This window comes from Ursus arctos, unplaced genomic scaffold (assembly GCF_023065955.2).
Source record: "Ursus arctos isolate Adak ecotype North America unplaced genomic scaffold, UrsArc2.0 scaffold_9, whole genome shotgun sequence".
NCBI classification, from domain to species: Eukaryota; Metazoa; Chordata; class Mammalia; order Carnivora; family Ursidae; genus Ursus; species Ursus arctos.
This window is the reverse complement of record NW_026623111.1, coordinates 32,692,340-32,715,166: the sequence shown is the minus strand read 5'-3', so window position 1 is coordinate 32,715,166 and position 22,827 is coordinate 32,692,340. Positions and strand designations below refer to the sequence as shown.

General features: G+C 42.3%; 1 protein-coding gene across 23 annotated transcripts in view; it reads left to right on the top strand.

Annotated features, from left to right (window-relative positions):
* APBB2 (amyloid beta precursor protein binding family B member 2) overlaps positions 1-22,827 on the top strand; it is a 357,775-nt gene that overhangs the window by 48,584 nt on the left and 286,364 nt on the right. For 20 of the 23 annotated variants that reach the window (XM_048212057.2, XM_048212053.2, XM_026508789.4 and 17 more), the window contains exon 2: positions 20,997-21,150. The exons of 2 other annotated variants lie outside the window; for them this stretch is intronic. The gene's annotated coding sequence lies outside the window, so the exon portion shown is untranslated. Of the gene's footprint in view, positions 1-15,769; positions 16,026-20,996; positions 21,151-22,827 lie in introns of those variants that run through there. One more of the 23 variants, XM_048212054.2, reaches the window with a different exon arrangement.

Below are 22,827 nucleotides of genomic sequence, written 5' to 3'. Positions count from 1 at the left end.
GTGTCCTCTTAATTAGATAAAAGGAAATTATGTGTCTTGAGATCTTCTCTAAATTACAGGAGCCTTCTCTTGGGCCCTGTGTCACTGTGTGAGCAATTTGTAGTTCTCATCTACTGATTGTAATTTGTGTGTACATTCAAAATGGGTTGTGAATCAGAGATTGAATTTGTGACTAAACACTCGTTTGCGTTTTATCCCTAAATAAATATAAAGCCCTTTAGGGCTTATCTTTTCTTTACCATGAATTTTCTTCCTCCTGCAAGCCTTGTTGCTGAAACATTAGAGAATGTTTCATATTTGGTGTGGATTTTAGGTCACAGCTTTGGAAGTATATTACTTGAGGTACTGTAGAAATCATATTTTTTTCTTCAAGAAAATTGTTTCCTTTGTCTCAGAGCTGCAGATCAGCTTTTCCTATCTTCTGCTCTTCCTGCCTTCAGTCCCCAGGTATTCGGTTGACAGACCACGTTGTTTCCTTTTCTCTTCGGTCATCCCCATTAGCCCAGGTCAGGGCCCCGTGAACTGGATTATTGAAATCCAAACTGGGTTCCCCTCCTCTCATACGTTCTCAGTGCTGTTGCTAATGTTCTGTAATATAGATGGGGCGCTGTTCCACTAGTCAAACGTGCTTGGTGATTCTCGGACCCCCCAGTGCATATTCAGGATCTTTCATTACCAAACTCTTTTCCCGTAAGATATTTTCCCCGCCCGCACTGCTGTCTATTTAGAATATGCCAGAGACATTCCCACCCTGCTGACATTGCCCGAGCTACCTCTATGTCCTATTGCCTTTTGCTTCATATGGGCCCAAACCAAATTTCTAGTTTAGGTCCCACCTCATCCTTGAAATTTTTCTAGAGCCTTCTCAGGTAGTTCTCAGCTGGCGTTATCACTCTCATTGGATTGTGTGTCTTCCCAAGATAAGGATCATGTCTTACTCACCTTGGTATTCCATCAGCCTTGCCCTTATTGACATTCCTTAGATAGTTGTGGATTTGAATCAACAATTAAATGGAATTTATTTAAAACAGAAGAAAGGAGGGAGGAAAAGAGAGGGGGAGAGAGAGAGAACAGAGAAGGGTGAGTCCCAGCATGCCTCCTTTATGTCAGGTACAGGGCAGAGCATGTGGAGAGATCAAAAGAAAACTCGCAAAATCCAGACAATGGGAAGCCCTAGAGGACAATTGGCCTGCTTTCTTTAGGCCTGCTTTCTTCGCAGACTACATTGTTAGAAAACAGAGATGAGTAGAGGACCTAGAGAGTAAGAAATAACATCACTCAGTTGCAATGTTTAGACTTTATATGGATTCTGATTCAAACAGTCGAGGATACAAGACAGTTGTGAGCAGATTGATTGGATAACTGATGTTAAGGAATTTATGATTCATTTTGCTAGTTGTGATAAAGCTAATGTGTTTATGCTTTAAAGTATCCTTATTTTTAAGAGGTCCATACTGAAATATCTGCAGATGAAAGGCTGTGATGTGTGGGATTTACCTCCAAACAGCCTGGTTGTTGGGGGTGGCGGTGGAGGGGAAGGGAAGTAGGTGGGTATGGAGAGAAAACAAGACTGGCTGTGAGTTGGTAATTGTTGAAGCTGGTAGATGGCTGTGTGGGGATTCATTCATTCTTTCCACTTTTAAGTTAAAAAAAATTTTTTTAAATTGATGTGTAGTTGATATTTTAAGCTTTTTCTTTTTTTTAATTGAAGTATAGTTGATACTTTCTACTTTTTTATGTGTTTGAAAGTTTCTGTGATAAAAGGTATAGAATTAAATAAGGGCTAAGTCTTGGGTCTTGGTTTTAAAGAATTGAAAGAACATGAAGCTGGGGTCTGGGATGCTTAGATTCTAGCCCTGGTCCTTCAATGACCTGAATGACCTGGGGTCGTCCATTTAACATTTCTGGGTGCCACAGACTTTCCTGAGTAAATGAGTTCACTGGATGGGATCCTCATTGTCAGTGGCTACCTGGAATGCTACATTTTTGAAAGAGATTTGGGGCTTGCTCTCAGGGAGAAAGATTCTAGAATCAAGGAGCAATGTCCATGAAGGCTTTGGTTTCACTCAAGCTGTGTGTTTGTCAGATCCTAGTTGCAAACTGGTTACCTCCTTTTCCCTAGGGAAACTGGCAGCATTCTGTAGTACAGGTTGTCAATTTGAGTTGATAGGGTTTCAGCCATAGAGTAAAGAGACGTTGTTAAATTAGCTGGGTTGTCTTATTCCTGAGTTATTTCTGTGTGTCTAGTGATTAGGAGCTCAGGCTCTGGAGGCCAGGTTCAAATCCCAGCTTAACTACAAGCTGTGTCACCTGGACCGGTGACTTCACCTGCTTTCGTTAGAGGATTAAACCAGCTGATACATACCTGGCACATAGTAATGGCTCAGTAAATGGTAGATATAATTTTTTGCGAGGTCCATTAGACTTGTTTGTATTTTGGATTTTCAGCTCTTACAGGCTTTTTGAAGCTTAAGCACATTTGTCATGTTCAGTTTCTTCCTTCCTCCCTCCCTCTCTTCAGGTTAGAAGCACATTGGAGAGTTCACCGTAGTCCGTGGGAGGTGAGAGGGACACCAAGGTAATCTGGAAGTTAGTGACCAGAATTTGCCTCTTAGAGGTCACCCTGTCTTTTGTTCACTTGGATACTGAAGGTCTGGTTGCTGAGGGATTTGCCTGAGGTGGCATAAGGGCATTAGTGGAGCCCCAGCTGGAATCCCATCTCTTGACTCCTGGTTATTTCTGCGGCCATGTTCAGCTTCCCGAAGTCTCCTTTGGCGTCCTAATTGCTGACTAGGATGCAGCGTGGAGAGAAAAATTCTCTGTGTGCTCTATCTGGTATTAAAAAAATTATCCCCTCTGTTGAGAAGGAATGTCTGGTAATTCTCTAGCATTTGCAGGGAGGGGAAAAGGGAGGAAGTGTGGTGTTCCTTGCACTCTGACTAATCACTTAGGCAGCAGGGCTCCCGTCATTTCCTTTCTATGGCTTGGTGACCTCAGCCCTTGCCCTTCTGGTCCAGGAAGGCAGCACCTGTGAACCGTATCTCCCGCCCGCCCTGCCCCCCCTCCTTCCTTACAACCAGCTTGCCTTGGGCCCTGAATCTTTGTCTTATAGTTGTCTGAATCACTTCCCTGTTTCTCATCCTTGATGTTTCCCAGTAGATAGCATTGTTTCTTCTTAGGCCTGTTATTTTTCTCCTTAGTGTTATTTCTTGATTGCCTTCATTTTCTTTGGATGCTTCTATTTATTTTCTATTCATTAAGCTGAAAATAGGTTTATAAACTTCTCTTATTTATTCCAGGGATGAGATTCCAGTTTATAGTTTATCCGCTCCCTTTGCTTTTTTTTTTTTTGCAGCTTTGAGGCACTTGGTGGCTCATGAGAATTCCCTAATAAGGGGGAAAGTAATATCTTTATAAGATTTGACAGATTACATAGTGATTTTATAGACAAAATAATGTACTAGACTTAAGAGTTGAAAAGGCTAGATTTTATCCTGGGTTTTTATTTCCATTTACAAACCGAGTTTTCGGAGAAGTTTTTTAACCTTTTCCTACTTCAGTTTTCTCATCTGAAAGATGGGACTATCTAGGCGTTGTCGGAAGATAATGTATACTTGGCATCGATTAAGTTTGGTAGGTTCTAGCTTGTGTTACTGTGGATATCGTGATCTTATTTGGGCTTCGTAGTAGCTTTTTTGAGGTATATTGGACAATTTCCCCCATTGTTATCTATTTCCATTAATTCATCTATTTCTTTCCTTTTGCCTATGAAAAAAAAAATAGAGATCGAAAGCTAACACCTTTCAGTTGTACGTACGTAGCATCAAGACTTGGTGAGTTTGAGATTTGCCCGAAAATCTTCTCCTGGAAGAAGAGGCGAGGGGTGAGTGGAGGACTCCTTCCTGCATCTTTAAATTCAACTTCTTCTTGGTTCAGTACAACCTGAGAAGACCGGGGTGGGGGTGGGGAGGGCTGGGGTGGGGGTGCTGTGTGTGAAGCTCCTCCTCTAGCCCCGTTCCAGTGTCCTTGGTTTCGAACTGTGTCCAGGGTTCCTGAGTGCAGCTGGTAGGCCAGGAGGTGGTGTGGTGTGGCGGGCACACCCACCTGGGGTTGAATCGTGGCTCTGCTCTACAACCTCCCTGCTCCTCAGTTTCCTTCTTTGTACAGCAAGTGCCACAAGGTGATCTTGAGGAACGGGGCATAAACGTAAAGGGCCTGACATGCTGTAGATGCTCAACCAACGTTGGTTCCTTTTCTAGTTTAAAATGTATTTCCGATCCATGCAGTGGGAACCTCCTGCGAAAGGAATTTCAAGCAGCAGCAGACTGGTTCCAGAGACATTTTTGTGGGCAGTGCTACCCTTGAAACACCCCTGGACTCTTCCCCACCCTGCCAAGAGGGGCTGGTCTTGTAGACTTGGAACTTGCGTCCAGCCAGTGTTTCTCACCTCCAGGTGGGCATTCGAATGACATTGCTTTGTCAGAATACACGTTCTGGGCTCGAAACCAGACCTACTGCCCTGACATGCACGTTGTGGAAAAGCTTTCCAGGTGCTCCTGATGCCACGCTGGCTTAGAGCCACTGCTTTAGACAAGCCAGAATGACTTTCTAGTGTATCTAAAATACAATTTAATTTAGAGAACTTTAGTTGGGTGTAGCTCTCTGAAGAAATACAGCAGTCCTTTTCTGAGAAGAAAGTGTACTCTTGGCCTTGGTAATCGGGGGTAATGCTTTCATGGTAATGATAATAGCTAACGAAGGCTCTTTACAAATATTAACCCATTCAGTTCTTGCTGCAGCTCTATGAGTTAGGTGCTTTCACTGTGCCCCTTGGCGTGACCTGTCCAAAGTCACACAGCTAGGCTGGGATGGAGCCAGGCGTTGAACCCAGGCAGCCTGACTCTGGAGTCCATGCCTTTGTTCTTCACGTTCTCCATCTCTCTTAATCACAGATAGGACTGCTGTGGAACAGGGCTTTGGAACATGTGGCTGTTACTCAAGGGCTGGGGAAATTTGGTAAGAACCAGTCGCCTCTTCTCCACTGACTTTATATTTTTTCTTGGCCTATCCTGGCTGGGTCCCGATTTCAAGAGGAATCATACATCAGAGCAGTTGTGGGTGCAGGCAGGTAAAGCCCACGGACAACCCCAGCTCTCCTATTTACGCCTTCCACTCTCCCACTTACTGTTCAAGTGCTTGGGATTAGCTCGCTCCAAGAGTGACAGTTTGGGAGTCACTTCTTTGGCTTCTTTTATTATAGCGGAAACAGTAGAATAATTGCTTTTCGAAGGTGAAGGTCCCTTTGAGAGACCCTGAGGAGGATGACTTTCATTTCCTCTGTCCTCGTGAGAGAACAGAACCCAGTTCCCAGGGTCTGGTGCTGAATAGTCTTTTGAGGAGGGGTTCACGCGGGAGCTCTTTGCAGCCAGAAACAGGGTATAAAATAGTCTGGGGAAAACTTGCTTTCAACTCACCTGCCCAGACAGAAAATTGTGGGGCCCTCAGGCAAAGGTAGCCAGTGCAAAATAACAGCGAGAACAGCCCCTTGCTGTGTGCCAGGCACGGTGATCCCTTAGGACACTTTGTCCCAAATTCTCAGTCCACCCAGAAGGTGGATGGTGCGGTTCCCATTTTATGGAGGAGGAACCAAACTCAGAAAGTTAAATGATGGGTCTCACGGTCACACAGGTAAGTGACGCAGAAAGGATTTGAACCCATTTCTCTCAGTCCCAAGCCTGTGAACTTTCTGCAATGCTTCACCCCCACGTCTGTGAAAGAAAACTGTGCACTCAGCTTCACAGGAGATAATAATTTGTAAATAAAAGCTTTCTTTCCTGATTTAACATTAGGATTTTCTTTTGAATATAAGGAGTAAAGTAAACACTGCTAAATATTGTCCTGAAATGAAAGAAGTACAAAGGACTGAATGAATGATTGAATGAATGAATGAGTGAGTGAGCGAGTGAGCTGGACTCGTGATGGATACGTAGAGCTCGGGGGACCCCTCCCCCTGGATACTCAGGAGCTCTGATCATCTTTTTCGAAACAAGTCTTTTGGGGTCTCCCTGGTTAAAAAATGATACAGTATCTGGACCTTGAAGTAGCAATTTATATTTTTAGCTATGTTTAATTCCCTACTTCTTTACTCTTGATTTCTTTCCCTTCAATTAATTGTTCCTCCTCTTCCTCCCTTTTTCTTTTTTCCCAGCCACCCTTTCCAGGAGAAGGTTTTGCTTGCCAGGATTATTTGGTTAAATGTGGATAACACATGTAATTTTAAAAGTTCAGATTTCTCTAGAAAAAATCTGAAAAGAATAAAGGCATATCCATCAATTTATGAACTACGAAAATTAGGATGAGCCTTCCAACAAATGTTGTTATTATAATACCTACTGTTCCTTTTTCAATTCAGACATTATAGATGCCCTGAGGAAACAGACACAGGGGGAGAATAAGATGTGATCATATTAATTATGATTTCACTTCTGTGGTTAAATAGATTTCCAGCTAGAGCCAGAGTTGCTTCTTAATTAAACAAATATTTCGTGAGGGCTTGAAATCTGCCAAACCCTGTGCTAGCCTTTGATTTCACCTGTTTGTTGGGTGAGAATGCCATTTCTGCTCTGAGTTGGTTTTAAAAATTCTTTGCAGCAGCTCTCAGCATAATTTATTAGGTCAGGGTTTAGGAATGTTATTCCATGAAAGCCACTTTTCCACGTGCTTGAAGGGTAACACCATGTCTGTCTATCTGGCTGTGTACTGTGTCTTTCGGATTCTCTCTTACTCTTCTCCTTTTTCCTCCTTCCTTTCTTTGCCTTCCTTTCTTGATCAGGTAGAAATACCAAAATTAACTTAAATTGTATAGATCTGTGTTTCCCATCAAGTGGCCTTCAGACCATCAGCATTTTAATCACTTGTGCTTGTTAAAAGTGGATATTCTTGTGGGGTGCCTGGGTGGCTCAGTCGGTTAAGAGACCGACTCTTGATTTTGGCTCGGGTTGTGATCTCAGTGTAGTGAGATTGAGCCTTGAGTAGGGCTGTATGCTCAGTGTGGAGTCTGCTTAAGACTCTCTCTCCCTCTCCCTCTGCCCCCTGCCCAAATAAATAAATAAATCTTCAAAAAAAAAAGTATATTCTTGCAACAATGTGGATGGACCTAGAAGGTATTATGCCAAGTGTATTAAGTCAGAGAAAGACACCATATGATTTCACTTGTATGTGGAATCTAAAAATCAAAACAAATGAATGAACAAACAAAAAGCAGAAACAGACCCATAAATGCAAGGAACAAACTGAAAATTCCCAGGGGGGAGGGGCCTGGGAGAATGGGCAAAATGGTGCAGGGACGTGGGAGATGGAGGCTTCCAGTTATGGAATGAATAAGTCACAGGGATAAAAGACACAGCATAGGGAATACAGTCATAGTGTTGTGTGGTGACAGATGGGAGCTACATTTGTGGTGAGGAGAGCATCAAGTACAGAGTTGTCGAATCACTGTGTTGTACACATGAAACTAAGGTAACATTGTGTGTCAACTATAATTCAATTAAAAAATGCATATTCTTGTGCCCCAAACCAGATCTGAATGTGAGAACTGCTGAATTAGAGTTACGTGTAGTCACTATGTTGTTTTTAAACTTGAAGTAGAATGTTCTATTTCTCTCTTTGAATAATCAGGGAATCTCATTTTCTCCCTGAGTTAATGTGCCTGATTTAAAAAAAAAAAAAAAAAGATGAAAACAATAATAATAATAATAAAAAAAGCCCTTCAAAAAGAATTCTGGAATTAGGTTTCAGAATTTGAGAAACTTTCTTTAGATTTTTACTGAAACTCAAGTTGTTCCTTCATAGACCATGGATATCCTCAAATTACTATTATTAGCAAACTGTCCAATTCTTTGACTTTTTAAAAACAGTAAAAGTTCAATGATGACCAAAGTCATTAATTTGAAGTCCTAGTTCAAGCTACTTATGGTTTAAAATGAGTCAGAGGAGTCACAGAGTTGGATTGGGTGGGCCACACTGGGTAGAGCCAGGTTCTGGGCTGTGCCCATCAGAGCCTCTTCAACATTCTGGGCCCCAGTGTTCTCTGTCCAGTAACAGATGGCTCGGGTATGCCATGACTTCCCTTCTGGTTCTGATGGAGTTGGACCGCTTGGGAGGAGAAATAGAAGATGTTGACAGGTAGGCCATTATGTTGGAGAGAAAGTTTTATTTTGGTAGGAGGGACTTTTAAAAATGAAATACATAAAGGTTGAAGGAACTACAGTCCATCAGTCCATAAAAAATAAGAATGCTGAAGTTAGAAAGAAATGATTGGGAATTTCTTGTACTCATTCAGAACAACAATGTCGTACTCACCCAAATTCCCGGTTATTGAAACTCAATCAGGAAATGCACTTCCTTAAGGCAAGGACCGTCCTTTGTTTGACACATTTCATTTGCTCTTGCCAGGTACCATTGTGCCATTTTATAGATTTGAGTAGAAGTAGGTGATGGTAGGACCTGGGGGGGGGGGGGGTGAGAGCATTTGTCTTACATCCTAGAAACTGCCACTATTGGAGGAAAGAAACAAAGCATCCTGTTTTAAAAGATACATCCGTATGAAGCTAATTCCAACAGCTGGAGAATTGGGGAGAAATTGGAGTTTAGTAAATGATGTCTTGATTGTGCTGTTGTATTCCATTTTTCTGTATTCATTTATGGAAAGAATGATGACTATCGAAGGTGACAAAGAATATAAAGACCAGTGTTCCTTAAATCTCAATAATTTATGGACCTCTTTATTTACAGGAAAAAATTTCTCAGGAATCCCCGGTGCTGACATTAATATTTTTATTGTGAAGTAGTTGAAATATGCTCAAACATAAAAGTAGGTATAAACTCCTTACGCTTCAGCTCTTATGTAACTATAAAACAATGACAAATTTATAGAGTAAATTCAAGCAAAACTACAAAACCAATAAAATGCAAATTAACATTAATTTAATGTGACAGATAATTTTGTTTGACTAAAATTAAACCTCCCCTTGGAAATGTGATTATGGTTCTGATGCCAAAGTTCTCGTTCTTTTGGGATCTGTGTGAAACTCAGTTCTCCTTCCCCTTCCCTGTATTCGATGCTTCCTTCATATAAAGCACCGTCTTTTGGCAGGAATGCATGATTTGGGTTTTAATTTAGTTTCATTTATTTTTCTTGTCCTTTGATGATTAAAATTATACTGCTAGATGCCATGCCAATCAGAAAGATAAATGCAAGCTCACTTTTGATCATGCAAGAAGTTGGAACTTGGTACCTAGTTGCATGTGGGGCAGTGGAGGGAAGAGAGGGGTCGTTGGTACCTGCCATGTTGGGTTTCAGATTTGGATGAGAGTGAATGGTGCCACTGAGCAAAATGCAGAACGAAGGACAAAAAGTAGGTTTTGAGGGAAGATCATTAGTAGGGGACTTAGGTTTCAAGCGGTAGAGTGGATTGGATAGTCTAACATGCTTCCCCATTGTAATCTGGATAAAAAATATATATATTTTTAAAGACTTTATTTATTTATTTGATATACAGAGAGACAGCCAGCGAGAGAGGGAACACAAGCAGGGGGAGTGGGAGAGGAAGAAGCAGGCTCCCAGCGGAGGAGCCTGATGCGGGGCTCGATCCCAGGACCCTGGGATCACGCTCTGAGCCGAAGGCAGACGCTTAACGAGTGAGCCACCCAGGCGCCTCTGGATAAAATATGTTTTTTTTTTTTTTTTTAAAGATTTTATTTATTTATTTGACAGAGATAGAGACAGCCAGCGAGAGAGGGAACACAAGCAGGGGGAGTGGGAGAGGAAGAAGCAGGCTCATAGTGGAAGAGCCTGATGTGGGGCTCGATCCCACAACGCCGGGATCACGCCCTGAGCCGAAGGCAGACGCTTAACCACTATGCCACCCAGGGGCCCCGGGATAAAATATGTTTTAATATATTTCTGGGATCCCAGAAGCTAAGACATTTCCAAAATCTCCTACCTCAGAGTCAACCATCAAAGAAAAAATTAAACCAAAGCTGAGAGCTTTGTGTATAAACAACCTCAAAAGATAGGTTGCCACAGGGGCAGATGCTGATTTCACAACTATGGCTGGAGACTAAGCCCCCAATCAGTGGCGAGGCAGAGCAGCCTGCATTCCACCAGGACCTAGAAAAGAACCTAAGGTGGGCCCAGGGAGGTAGTGCCCATTGGCTTTTGGCAGAAGCAAATGCAATTACTTTCTGGAGGAAGGCATCCCTGCTTTGGACCTTAGGATTCTCCTAAGATCAACCAAATATGAGTTCAGAATAAAATCTCCAATTCTTCTAGAAAACAAACGACCAGAAACAAACAAACAAAAAACAACCCAGTAAATTTAGAACCCTGAGAACTTTAGATATTGAAATTATGATACAGAATATAAAATAACAATGTTTGAAATGTTTTAAGAAATAAAATAGTTGATCACAAGTAAGTGCAAAGAGCATGAGATAAAAATGGACCAGGGATATTATGTAGCCATAAAAAGAAGGAAAGGTTCCCATTTGTGACAACTTGGATGGGCCATGAGGGCTTTATGTTAAGTGAAATAAGTCCGAGAAAGACAAATAGTGTATGATCTCACTTATATGTGGAACTAAAAGACCCAAACTCATAGAAACAGAGAACAGATTGATGGTTGCCAGAGGAGAGGGGTGTGAGAAGTGGGGAAGGTGGTCAAGGTACAGACTTCTAGTTATAAATAAGTTCTGGGGATATAATATACAGCACGGTGACCGGAGTTAGCAATACTGTTTTTTATATTTGGAAGTTGCTAAGAGAATAGATTTTAAAAGTTCTCATCAGAGGGCACCTGGGTGGCTCAGTCAGTTAAGCGTCTGCCTTCTGCCTTAGGTTTAGGTCATGATTCCAGGGTCCTGGGATCAAGCCCCACTTCAGGCTCCCTGCTCAGCGGGGAGTCTGCTTCTCCCTCTGCCCCTCCCTCCATGCTCGCCCTCTCTCTCAAATAATTAAAGTATTAAAAAAAAATTCTTATCAGAAGAAAAAAAATTTGCAACTACATGAGGCGACTGATGTTAACTATACTTATTGTAGTAATCATTTTGCAGTATATACAAATATCAAATCATTATGTTGTACCTTAACCACTTTAAACTGATACAGTGTTATATGTAAATTACATCTCAAAATGGGGGGGGGCGGGGAAAGAGTGTGTACAAGAGCAGCATAAATTTAGGTGTTTTTGTTGTTGCTGAAAAGAAAATTGACCAGGCGGATTTGGAAAAATACAAACAAAAACAACACAGAAGGAAAAAATTGTAATTGTGGAAATAATAATTCAATAATTAGAAACAGCTGAAGGAGCAATGAACTAGAAAAAAAGTTTGAAGGAGTTAACCAGAATGTAACATAGAAATGAGAAGAAAAACATGAAAGCATAGTTGAAGGGTAGAAAGGCTATAAGGAGATCTGTTCAGAGCCCCAGAAAGATAATAGAACAAATGGAGGGAAGTTGTATTTAAAGATCTATAATATCCAGAGAGAGTTTATGAAGGATATAAATGACCAGTGTTCCTTAGATTCAAGTAATTTATGGACAGTTAAGGGAAGCACAACATAAACTAATAAGGATAAATAAAAAGAAATCCACATCTACATATAGGAAAATTTTAGTACACCAAAATAAAAAAAGATGATCTTAAGAACACCCAGAAAGAAAAAGCTGATTGTTCATCAAGGGATAATGAGCTGACTTCTCAACAGCAATGATTGAGGCTGGAAAAATATCTTCAAAAAACTAAAAGAAAATACTGCTGATTGTATATCAGCAAAGCTGTCATTTAAGAAAAAGGCAAAATATGCCTTCCAAAAATCTAAAACTTGCTACAGCCCACCTTAATAGGAAGCTTCTTAAAGGATATACTTCTAGAAGAAGACAGGGGTTCTGGAAGGAAGGGCTGAGATGCAAAAAGGAGTGATAAAGAAATTGATAAACATGTAGATTAAAATTAAAAGTTTTTAAAAGTTTTTTTAATTTAAAAATGAAAAATGAAAAGTTGTCCTCAGTCATACTAGCCACATTTCAGGGTGCACGTGGCTAGTGGCTACTACTGTAGTGAATAACAATTCCATCACTGAAGAAAGTTCTGGTGAACAGCACTGTTGTAGAACATGGAAGGGAAATACATTAAGATAATCTTTGCAGTTCATTTTAAGGTGCCATTGTTTGTAAGAGCCACCATTACACTATGTGTAAAAAATTTTAGGAAAAACATTGCCAAATTTTTTTTAAAGATTTTGTTTTTAAGTAATCTCTAATACCCAAGCCGGGGCCTAAACTTACAGCCCTGAGATCAAGATTTGCATGCTTCATGGACTGAGCCAGCCAGGGACGCACTCCTATTGCCAGAATTTTTTAAGATGCCATTTTTATAAGACACATCTCAATATTACCTGTGTAAAAATGTGAAGAAATGTGCCTCTTAGGATGGTTGCCATTTAGGGTGAGAGTATTAATGGCATGGACATCCAGGAGTGGTGGTCCAGGTAGGTTGGACATAGAGTAGTCAAGGGAGAGGTCTGGCCTGGAGACAAAGTGTGGTGCGTTCTTGGCATAGTGTATGTCTCAATGAATGCTCGATGAATGAATGGGGGATGGACTGCCTGGGTATATGGGAGTCATCAGAAATACCCTGTAGCTGGCTCTGGCAATGTGGTTGAAGTCACCAGAAGATTTGTGTGAAGTGTGAGGAGAGTCAGGGTGAAGCCTTTATGAACACCATTGGTATTCTAGTGGTCATGCAGAAGGGGGCCTAAGGAGGAGCCTGAGAAAGGGCCTTGAGAGAGGCGGGGAAGAACCAGGAAGATTTTGGGCCACCTGAGACTCAAGGGTGAGGAGGTGAGATGTTGCAAAGACCCTGACCAGATAAGGCCTACATGTTCCTGAAGTAAGTGTCAGCCTGCTATGTGTGATAGGGAAAACCATTGACAGTCACAAGGCAGTAATAATTCTTTCTGCCAGGACATCCGAGAAGACTTCAAGAAGGAGGTCACATCTGGGCTGGGCTTCAGAAGACGAACACTTGGCACATCTGAGGGGTAGGCAGGGCAGTCTGGGCAGATGGAGTAACACGAACAAAAGCCTGAAGTTGTGAGAAGGCGTGAAGCCCTTGGCAGTAATTCCTAATGAGCTGGACTTCACTATGTCCAGCTTTTTTCTAGGTAAAGTCTCGTGTTGATGAAGGAGCCTACGTTCCCCAAGATCAGAAGTGCACCTTTATTAATCTCTGCTTGGAAGGTAATCAAAATAACTCTGCAGACCTGACCAGACACCTTCCAATGCTCTAAAGAGACCATAATCTGTACCTGATTTTCAGAATTATCTGAAATACAGAATTTATTACCAAATTTTGGGTTTTAAGCTCTGTGTGAAAAACTGTAATGTCTACATTACAGATTACAGTTGAGGTAGTCACAGGACATCCTGAGACTACAGAGTAGAAAAGAGACTTGGCTTGCTGATGTTCACCAGATGCTAAGAAAATATGGCGCTGACTTGGGTGAAAAATCCCAGGTCTTTGATTTAAAAGCCAGGTAACATCAGTCAAGTTACTTGACTTCTTTATGCCTCAAATTTCCCTATTAAAAATAGGCATATAATAATAGTTCCTATTTCAGGATGAATGTGAGGATTTTTGGAAAGCACTTAGCAAAACAGTTACCCATTATCATGGTAAAAGTATTACAGGGGCTCCTGGTAGTGCAGTAGGTTAAGTATCGTCGGGCTCTTGATTTCGGCTCAGGTCATGATCTCAGGGTCCTGGGGTGGAGCCCCGTGTTGGGCTCGGCCTCAGCCTGGAATCTGCTTAAGATTCTGTTCTCCCTCTGCCCCTCCCCACCACATGCACGTTCTCTTTCTCTCTCTCTCTCTCAAATAAATAAATAAAATCTTAAAAAAAAAATGGTGCTCCAGTACTTTTTTCTATAAGGCAGTGGAGTAAAAGGAGTGGTTCCCAATCATGGCTATGCATCAAGCATCATGTGGGATAGTTTTAAACACCTGAGATTTTCCAGACACTCCCCCGACCTGGTATGTATGTTAGGGTACTTGGGCTTTGGACTTTATGTTTTTTTGTACAAACTCCAGGTTTAGGAAGCCTGCCTCTGGAGTTGTGTATCATTTTGGTCATTTTTATTTGGATATTTACTCTCTTCCTTGCTAAACCATATTTTGAACATTGGCTCCTACTGTTTGTTGAGTATGTGAGCTTTCAGGTTATTAACCCTGGTCAGTGTGTGGATCTTTACTCCCTCCCTCGTTTTCTCTCTTCCCCTCTTTCCTCATCCCCTTCCCCTCTATCCCACACTGAATTTTTAGACAGTTGGGTTGACAGTGTCCTGGGCAGCCTAGTTCTCAGGCCCTTTTTATTTATTTTTGTAATGAAACAGATTTAAAAAAGAAACTTTGCTAAGGCAGACATTTGGCATGTTAAAATTGAACTTCAGTTTAGTTTCTAAAATAAATAATTCCACTTTTTTTTATTCTTTAAAAAATGACTGCTCCAGGAAATGCTTCTAAAATAACCGATATTCCCCTTGTTAAAACCAGGGTTGTTATTGGATGGATTCCAGTGAGTGTTCTTTTTCCGGGGGGTGGGAGTGGGGAATTGGGGGGGAGCTCGGGGACAGTGTGGGGAGAGTGCTCTACTCCAGGCCAACATACACAGATTGTAGCCACTCAGACCTAAGGGTGTGGTTCATATAATGGCAGTAAATTATTTGGTATATTGTAAAATGTGGTCTGGAGATTAAAATAAGAAGGAAAATGTTTACTGTATCTAGATCAATTAGAATATTCCTTTTAACTTCTGTGTGGAGCTCTTTTTGGTGAAAGAATCACTGTGTTGCTGCAGAAGCAGCCTTGCTCCTTCCTCTATTTAGTTCATATATTTTACATTTCCTATGAATGAAGAATGACTGAAATGTCAGCTTTATCAGGGTAGAAACTTTGGTCAGTGCTTAATTCCCAGCACTTAGATAGTGCCTGGCACATAGTGAGTGCTCAAGAAAAGTATATAAATGAATGAACTAACAATTAGACAACCCAAACGAAAAACTGCATCTACCACTTTTCGCTGAGCAATTTCCTCAAGAACTCTGTAAAGGTGGGGCGCCTGGGTGCCTCAGTCAGGCGAGTGTCCAGCTCTTGATTTCAAGCTTAGGTCATGATCTCAGTGTCCTGAGATCGAGCCCCAGTTGGGCTCCAAGCTCAGCGAAGAGTCTGCTTATCCCTCTCCCTCTACTCCAACCCCCTGCTCTCTCTCTCTCTCTCTCAAATAGATAAATAAAATCTTTTATTAAAGATTTTTTAAAAGATTTTATTTATCTATTTGAGAGAGAGAGAGAGAGAGAGATAGCGAGCGAGAGAGAGAGAGCACAAGCAGGGGGAACAGCAGAGGGAAAGGGAGAAGCAGACTCTGCTGAGCAAGGAGCCAGATACGGGGCTCAATCCCAGGACCCTGGGATCATGACCCGAACTGAAGGCAGATGCTTAACTGACTGAGCCATCCAGCTGCCCCTAAATAAATAAAATCTTAAAGAAAAAAACAAACACCTCATAAAGTAACAGTACCTGATATTTGTCTGGTATTCAGATTAGAGGCTACATACGTGTTCCCATAGTTCCCTGTGCCTCGCACAAATCACAGTGCATTCCCCCCCCCTTTTTTTTTTTAAGATTTTTTATTTATTTATTTGACAGAGAGAGACAGCCAGCGAGAGAGGGAACACGAGCACGGGGAGTGGGAGAGGAAGAAGCAGGCTCCCAGCAGAGGAGCCTGATGTGGGGCTCGATCCCAGAATGCTGGGATCACGCCCTGAGCCGAAGACGGACGCTTAACGACTGCGTCACCCAGGCGCCCCCACAGTGCATTCCTTAACCTAAGTCCTTGCAGGAAGCGACTGGGTCTCTTGTCTATGGTTGTGTCCTCAGTGCCTTATCTGGCAGCGTTGCAGTTTCTTAGTAAGTATTTGTTGAATGAACACATAGTGTTAAAATTTCTATAATGCTTTCATATTTGGTTTTATCAATTGGCAGTCCCAGGAAGTCGGCTGATAGTATCACCCCGTTTTCACAAATGATGGAACAAACGTTAAAGAGAGTAAATTAGTTATCCCAGAAAGCCTCAGGTCCTACGTAGCAGAGCTAGGAATGCAAGCTCTAAATCCACTCATTTCTTCATCCCTCGTTCTTTCCAGGACAGCCTTTAAAACCTGAATAAGCATAAATTCCCCCTCTTTGCTCCCTGAGTTGAAACCCTCTCTACGTGAGAGCATGACAGGGGATGTTACCATATGAAACCTTTTCCAAACTGCCTGCTGTCTTCCCCATCAGCTACAGTCTTTGTTGGGTGCCAGTTTGGGTTATTCATGATAGATTCTTTTAAGTTGCCTGTGATGGGTGCCTATGATACATTCTTTTTGAAAAAAAAAAATTAAACAATTTTAATGCTATATTCTTTTCTCCCAAACATTTTAAGGTGTAAATTTATTAATACCGTGAATCTAAGTTTTTAAAGTCAAATTTCCAGGGGCACCTGGGTGGCTCAGTCGGTTGAGCATCTGACTCTTGGTTTTGGCTCGGGTCATGATCTCAGGGTTGTGGGATCGAGCCTCGCGTTGGGCTCTGAGCTCATTGTGGATTCTGCTTGTCCCTCTCCCTCTGTTCCTCTCTCCCTCTCTCTCAAATCAATCAGTCTTTAAAATAAAATTTCCAAAGTGGGGAGAGGAATGTTCTCCAATGTATTTTTGCCTGGTCCTCCTGGTCATTTTGAGATAGAAATTTCTGAAGTGTTGAATTGGCTTGGCTGGTATTTCTGGACTCAGGCTCAAGAAGGAGTAACCTTCTCTGTGATACTAGAATAAAAAGAATAAAACGCCGGCCAAACATTTAAGAGTCTGAAATGGCGCAAACATCTGGGTGCACATTTTGCCAAAGACCAAGCAACACACAGCCAAGGTTCTAAAGAAGGATTTCAAAATCTGTGAATCTGATCTAATTCTAATTTATGTTTCGTCTCTGTTGAGAAAGATCATTTGATGGCTCCAGCAAGATTTTACCCGATTTGATTAGTGGATGAGAGTTGGTTCTCCCAGACCACTGTATTTGAACTTAACCATCATTACCTTACAAATAACTTTACAGAGTTACTTGAACAATACACCAAAGCTTTGATTTCATTGTGACATGGCAACACGGATTTAGTTCCCTTTGCCCGCTGTGGGCATTGACCTTTAGTATTAGAACAGAGACGTCGAGGGGAATAAATAAACTGCCAGTATTGTGTTTCCTCCAGGGTCCAGCCACGGAAATATATGGTAGGGACTTGAGCAGTTCTGCATGGAAAAAAAACCAAACAAAGTCCTGCATTTTCTTTTTTCGCCGGGTGCCCGGCTTCTCAAATCAGGCGGGACAAGCTATTGTGTTTGCTCTGGGTCTTACAAAGCGAGATCACATCATCCCTCGATGCGGCTTTTTTTATTAGCGGCTTCACAGCCCATGCCTTTGTTGTCCTGCCGCACAGTAGGACAGGCCAACGAGCAGTGAGCGCCATACAGGCTTTCCAGGGAGCATTTCTGAGTTTGTCATTTTGCCATCTGTCCTCTTCTCCCCCTGGCTTTTTCAGACTATCCATGTTGTGTGCAACTCTTAGGCTTCTGCTTGGGTGGTGGGGATCCTGTAGGTGGATGCTAAGAAGGAAGTGGAGGTGAGCAGTATTTCAAATAACTTAGGAGAAAAGAGAAAAATCTTGCTCCCTCTCTGAGGTGTCTATCAGACCTAAGATAGGAAGTATTAGGATTATGTTATGTTATTTCTCAGCGACTGTTGTTTACTTTATTTTTGAAACCACTAGAATCTCTCCCCTAAGATTTGGGTCATTTGGTCGGGAAGAGGCTGGGACCTGATGCCATAAATCACTTGTTTCCAGCTGGTGGGGTGAGCCCGCATCCTTCTCGTCTCTCACAGGTGGCTCGGTGCAAGTGTCGCGGTATCTTGTTGAAAACCTTTTGTCTTGTTTTGAGCCGTGGGTCTGTGCCGCTGTCAACAGGACAAGTAATAGGACCAGCGAGCTTTCGGTGTGATCGGCAGTTTCTGGTCAGGACACCTGCTGCCCGAGCACAGTGCGACCATTGTTTCTCTGATTGAGCGTGCTCTGGGCACGGCCACCACATCTTTTCTAGCCTGCAGTTAAGTCTTTGGTTGTTTTTTTTTTTTCCTGCATGCATTTCATTTTTGGTGGAACAAATGTCTGTCTTGTTCTTCTGGTTTTGCTGGTATGAATTTAACGTGTGCGTGTTTCCTACAAACTTGTATTTCAAAGACTGCGTGCCGAGGCGTCGTGGTGGTGGAAAGAGTGCTGGGTCAGAGTAGAGGCAGGCGATCTGGCCTTTTAGCCCCAATCCTCTCATCCCTGCTGTGTGGCCTCAGGAAAGACATTGGAACTCTCTGGGCATCTGGGGTCTTCATTTGTAACCTGAGGGAGTTTTGGGGTTCTTGGATGATGGATTGCCAAGTCCCCAGTGTTAAGATTCCCAGTGAGTTTGTGTTTTCTGGGATGCCGAGAGTGTCAAAAATGGAGTGTGTCAAGGGTTCACTAGGGCAGGGCTCCTTTGAGACCGTAACACCAGGAGGCGCTCTTATTAATTAAGCAAAAATTAATATGGCATGGCCAGTGATAGAGAGTTTTGGATGCATCAATTAAAGGAGGGAAAGAACTATGGTCTTCTTGTCTCATTGTGGCAAGTTTGCAGTAAACAAACAGAAACTTATTTTTTCTCAGAAAGTAGTGTTATTCAGCCCTGGAAATGTTATTGGACACTTGCGTTTTGAACTTCTAAATTAAGAATTATTGGGCTCAGATAAATGAAGACTTCTTAACTTATTAGCTCTTACCATTCAGATAAGAAGAAACCCACAGATCAGGCTAATATAGGATAGACATCCAATTGCTGATTTGTATTCCTGTCGTGTTTAATAAAAATCTTATTAAGAAATACTGTAATTCTACAAGTTATACATATGAGTTGTGGAAAATTTGGAAAACACCAAGAAAGAAAGACAAATAGCTTCTAATTCCGTGACCCAGAAATAGTTCTTCTTTTCATACTTTTGTGTCTTTAATTATATATACTTAGTTTGTAGAACAAAATTGAGATCATACCATACATACATAGCTTTCCTGTGTTCCTTTTGAGATGATTTTCGGGCCTGAGCTTTCAAATGAAGGTGGAGATTAATGTAATATTATGCTTGGCACACTTGTGACAGGGTCTGTTTTGCCTTACAGAAATAGAATTGTAGCCCTAGTATCTGAAAATAACATTTGTCCTGTTCCCTCTTGAACAGGCTTTCAATATTTAGCATATATAGATGTTGTCATAACTAATACTATAATTAACAACTGAGGACTTCTTAATTTGTTAGTTCTTAATTGTTCCCTAATTGCTTTTCTAAGGTTTCCTCACTTTAGTCCTCTGTACCAAAATTGCTAGCTATTACATCAGTGAGCATAAGTTATTTTAACACTACTTTTCTGGATGCCTTGATTCCTCAAGCTGAAGCATGGGAGGTGGTGTGGGCCAGGCCACAGGTTTGGCATAAAGGAGGATGGTTAAGAGATTCCTCTTGCCCCGGGGCGACTGGGTGGCGCAGTCCTTAAGCGTCTGCCTTTGGCTCGGGGCGTGATCCCGGGGTCCTGGGATCGAGCCCCACATCGGGCTCCTCTGCTGGGAGCCTGCTTCTTCCTCTCCCACTCCCCCTGCTTGTGTTCCCTCTCTCGCTGGCTGTCTCTCTCTCTGTCAAATAAATAAACAAAATCTTAAAAAAAAAAAAAAAAGAGATTCCTCTTGCCCAAATATATGATGCATTTGATAATATTTATTTTTTATTTTATTATTTTTTTAAAAGATTTTATTTATTTATTTTACAGAGAGAGACAGCCAGCGAGAGAGGGAACACAAGCAGGGGGAGTGGGAGAGGGAGAAGCAGGCTCCCAGCAGAGGAGCCTGACGTGGGGCTCGATCCCAGGACTCCGCGATCACACCCCGAGCCGAAGGCAGACGCCTAACGACTGAGCCACCCAGGCGCCCCTTGATAATATTTATAATTCACTTGTTGCATATTGGTTTCATATATCATTTTTCTCAATTAGGAAATGAAAGATGATTAGTTTCCCCTTTGGATTATTTAGCCTATAAAATTTTCTGTTACACCATTTGCTTTACATTGAAAATGCATCCTAAATCCTGAACCACATTGGAATTCTTTATGACCTTTCCCTTGGTGGTACCTTTTGAAGTCCTGAAATGTTTTTATATTTGATTGAAATTTAATCTGGGTTTCATTTTACTTTTTAAAACATATTGAGCAAGTTAATTTTCTCTTCGAGTTCCTAAGGGGAATGATTCTAGCCCTCTGTGTCCCAAGAATTCAGACTGAGCCTTGCCAGAACATTCCTGTGGTTTTCCACAGGGCAGATCACTGTGTTCATGAAATTTTAGTTGTAGCTTGTGTTTTCTGCGGTTAATTAAAACATCTGGCTCTTTCATTTTCCACGAACAGAATATAATCGCTTGGCTGAACATTTTCAATAACGATTAAATGCCTCAGTCCTCCTTTAGGATAGCCCAAACTTGTCTTTCGGACACCTTATACGCTGTTGTCTCTGTTCATTAATGATTTTAAACAGTTGGAAAACATTTGGGGTTATCCTGCCAAATGTAGACTCTTGAGAGGGAGAAGGGGAGAGAGAGAGAGAGAGAGTTTGTGAATACGAATCCCTCTAATGGCCTGGCTTTTCCAGAGAGATAGATAGATAGAGAGAGAGTTTGTGAATACAGATCTCTCCAGTGGCTCTGGCTTTTCCAGAAAGAGAGAGAGAGAGTGAGTTTGTGAATATGAATCCCTCCAATGGCTCTGGCTTTTCCCCTGCAGGTCGGAGCTGCTGTGGGTGCGCTGCTGTGGTCTGTGGCCAAGCATGCTGCTGTGGCCGGATCTGCCCAGCTGTGGAACAGAGACATTTGCCGGATGGAAAATCCATAAAAGAAAGCTCCTGTGAAAGCCGGAGACAGACGCTAAGTAAAATCAGGTTAGTATCAGAGAGGCTGGATGAAGTGGATTGGGTCAGCTAGGGAAGAGCTGTTTTGTTTATTCCATAAAGTGTATCTGAAACAGCCCCAATTAGTGCTTCCCAGTTATTCGAGAGATTCCTAACATTGCAGAGATGGCCTGACATATCTCCGTGTGCAGTGAATCTCTGTCTTCCTTCTTCGTCTCCTTTGCCCCATCCTCTTGCTCATCTTCCTCTCCTCTTTCAGAGAAGGGAAAGTCTTCAGCATAACATATGTAAGAGGCCCCAACCAGAGACCCCCCATAACAGCTGCAGTGATCTTGGCTTGATTTTGGAGAGAAACCCTGTTGTTGAGAAAGCATGGGCTTGTGCTGGTGCCTTCAGACTTGCCCTCATTTGTGTTTTCACACTGGGAAGGGGGGAATCATGGAGACCCCCCATTTCTCTTGGGGCGCTTCTGGCCCTGGTTGGCTTGGCATGATTTTACTTACGCTTATCTCCCCTTAGACAAAAGCTAGCAACATGTTCATTTTTGGCAGTGTGTGCGTTTGGCATGAAGATACTCCTATAGCACAGGAGAAAAGAAGTGTCCTGAAAATAATAGGAATATAGAGAAATGCAAACTAGCCTAACGGTGAACCAGGAGAATGAAACTGAACAGCCGCACATGGAGCAGTAAGGTGGGGATCATTCATTTTGAGAACGCGTACTATACGTACAGGTAGAGGCACGAGGAACAAGTCCTATTGGATGTTCAGGGGGTAACTCAGCATTATACATCAGGAACAGTGCGTAAATGCTCACTAGACAGGAGCGAGTCAGCAGCCTTGAGAACCTGTAAATAGTGAGCGTCTATTGACTTCACCCGCCCAGCATCCCTTTCCTCCTTTCAATAAATCACCCAGATTTTCCCTGGGCAGTTAGTCACCCTTCCTTTGTTTTCAGCCTGTCTGGTCGGAGGAGGTGACCTCACTGCCTCTGTTATGGGCATGTGACAGAAGCTTGGCTCGTCAGGGTCACAAGGATCGGTTTATGGAGGACCCAGTATTTTCACTGACCACGTTGCAAAGGGGTTTTTCCTTTTTGTAGGTTTGTTAAGCTGGAGCTGCTCTTTCCCCGCTTTGCCACCACTGAAGGAAAGCCTTTCTGAGAATAAAGTTAACACAGAAGAGGTCAGAGCAGGGAGATACAGGAAGTGAGATGGGGGGAGGGGAAGGGCGCGCACGCACACACACCCACACACCCACCCACCCACCCATACACCCATACAAAACTTATGACCCCAGATGCAGCCCCATCTAGAGCCAACAACTCTGGTTTCACTTTCCTGGCAGGTTAGGGAGTTAGTTTGAAATAGATATCCATCACTTAGATCCAAACAGGTCCTGCTTGGGAATGCCTTCTAGGTGTGAGGTCTTAGCGGGAGGTGATTGGCACCCCCTGTCTTCAGGGGCTCACAGTGGAGGGGTTGGGCCAGATTGGTATTCTGACACACAGTGTGAAAAATGTATCACTAGAGGTAAAAGCTAAGTTCTGTGGGAGTAGAGGTGCAATTATGAATTCTGCTGAGTGTTGGAGAGACTGGCAGAGAGCTAGTATTTAACAAAGGGAGAAGTAGAATTTAGTCTTCAGGAACATTAAAGAAAAATACATTTAATTCAGTTACTTGCTTTTTGAGTCTAAAAGAAAGAGAGG